Genomic DNA, 2500 nt, shown 5'->3' on the forward strand with positions numbered 1-2500 from the left:
GCAGAATAGCGCGAATTAGACTTGGTTTAAGTATGTTAGAGAGAGCAGAGTAGCGTGAATTAGACTTGGTTTAAGTATGTTAAAGAGAGCAGAATAGCGCGAATTAGACTTGGTTTAAGTATGTTAGAGAGAGCAGAGTAGCGTGAATTAGACTTAGTTTAAGTATGTTAAAGAGAGCGGAATAGCGTGAATTAGACTAGGATAAAGTATGCAAAATGAAGCTGAGGACTTTGTGAAAAAATGCGAAGTTGTTTGCTGTTCTAATTGTATGGGTTTGGAGATGTTTTTGGCTTGGATTAATAACAGGCAGGAAGCGCGAGGAAACGCAGCGAATATGGACGCGTACGCGGAAGGTGACGGCGGAGGAAGCGCGGATATGGAGGTGAAAATGGTGAAGGTGATGGCGCGAGGAAGGTGACGGCGCATGGGTGTGAATATGGAGGTGATGAAAGGTGACGGGAGGAAACGCATGATGTATATGACAAGTTGGTGTCGTACTTAAGCGGAGCGCGCGCTGTGCATGTATGAAGGTGTCGAAGGTGTTCATATTGCCTAAGACGCGTACGTGCACATGTCATGTCGCATAGGAAGCGTAGGTATGGTTGTGCAAGTCGTAAATGGCCACTTTGGTGGTTTAACATTGTTTCCAGGCCGCGTATGCGCAAATATGGGGTGCGGCGGCTATCTGCACTGCTGTGTATGAAGGTGTCGGTCTGTGTGGGGTTCCTATCGGAGAGAATACGTATGCTGCGTTGTAGGAGTGAGCTGCTGGCCACACGTTTGTATTGGAGTGCGCCACACCACCCCCCTTTTTGTTTTGTTACTATATAAAGTGTAGCCATCCACCCAGCCAATTCTGAGGGCCAGAAGGGGTATTGGGGGCCATCGTGTGCAGTCTATGGCCACGTATGTGGACATGTGAGTGTGTAAATGTGTTGTACCAATGTATACGAGTGATAAACACTAATAGGCGTGTCGGTCAAAGTCAAATGTAGACGGCCATCTTAGGCTGAAAGCACCATATCCCGTCTGCTCTGTGAAGTTAAGCAGCCTCAAGCTCGGGTAGTACTCGGGTGGGTGACCACCGGGGAAGTCCGGGTGCTGTCTACTTTTTAGCCCGTTTTGAGCTGTTTACCGACTTTGCGTGTGTTTGCAAACGCAAGATATGATGTCTGGCATGTGCCCACACGACATCTTGGTTTTAGTATGCCTGGCGAGCCACTACACACGAGATCTTGTTTTTTGTATGGTGTTCTTTAATTTGATTATTATGAAGATGAAAGAGAACCGTTAGAACGGGTATGAAGGGTGTTCTAGGGGTGCTTTTCGGTGCTCTTTCACGTGGACATATCGCAGCATGCGACATGTCAGCGGAACACTGTCTAAATTAATAAATACTGTTTTGGCCGATTTCTAAAAGCGTCTATAAAAGGGCATAAGTGCAATGACTCGTCTTTGTAACCCTGCGGCCTAGGCGTAGTTTTTCACGGGGAATCCGAATATCAAAGGTAGATTTATGTACAACATGTACTTTTTTTGCAACATGTACTTTTTATCTACGGGACATAGACATATGTAAAAACACACGGCGGAGCCGTTCCCGCAATCAGAATTTGTCTAACTCTTCTAGATCAAAAGTTATTCAGCGAAATGTGAGACTTTGTTTGGCATGCTCTTTTTTTAGGTGGTTTTTTCCGGTTTTATGTGCCGCCCGGCAGATCTGGCCTGCAGACTTTAGCAGAAAACTTGGCGCATGTGTTCGCACGACCGCTCCCAAAGTTTTACAAGCATATCTCCAGTAGTTGCTTCGCAATGATTTTTTTAGTGACGCCAAAAAACGCCATTTTCGCGGAAAATGGACACCTTGGACGGCCAAAATCACCACTTTTGGCCATGTTTGGCCCTGCACATCCAGGAAGCAAATGAGACTGCTCCGTATAAAAACTGCCCTAGGGGTGCTTTTATGCGCGCATTCCCGTGGTCAAGTCAGATTTTGGCTAAATTCAAATGCCTTGTCTATAAACACTTTTTTCGACCTAAATTTTCACCTGTTTTGTCCCGAAATGATAGCACCCATTCTTTATTTGCCTATATATCGCGAAGGAGGCAACTTTTTTCCTGTTAAGTATAGATAAAAAATTTAATTCGGCGTTTTAGCGCACGAGGAACAAAAGTCTCCATACAAGCTACCCTCGGTTTCTAATGACTTTTTGAGTTAGGGAAGCGTGGATCTTCTTTTTTTCTTGTTTCCAGGACTTCACATGAACTTCCAACTCAACTCGAATTGTCATCCCGGGCCCACCACGCATCGAAACGACACTTTTCTCGGAACTGGCGAATAAAAAATAGGTCACCAGATGCGCAAGAGTCTGGGATGACAGAATATCAAAACAATAACAGAATCGTTAGTACTTTTTTTGTCACCAGCGCCCTTTTTCTGTTTTCGCGTACATAATCGAGCATAACTTTATCAATTTATACCATATCGACCGATATCGAT

At 44.8% G+C, this 2500-nt stretch overlaps 1 non-coding gene across 1 annotated transcript; it reads left to right on the forward strand.

Annotated features, from left to right (window-relative positions):
* Positions 1-998: 998 nt before the first annotated feature.
* On the forward strand, positions 999-1112 carry PITG_33179. Its single transcript, XR_009934573.1, has one exon. It is a non-coding gene; the product is annotated as an 8S ribosomal RNA (ribosomal RNA).
* The last annotated feature ends 1388 nt before the right edge of the window (positions 1113-2500 follow it).

The sequence above is a fragment of the Phytophthora infestans genome, genomic scaffold, assembly GCF_000142945.1.
Source record: "Phytophthora infestans T30-4 supercont1.52 genomic scaffold, whole genome shotgun sequence".
Taxonomy (NCBI): Eukaryota; Oomycota; class Peronosporomycetes; order Peronosporales; family Peronosporaceae; genus Phytophthora; species Phytophthora infestans.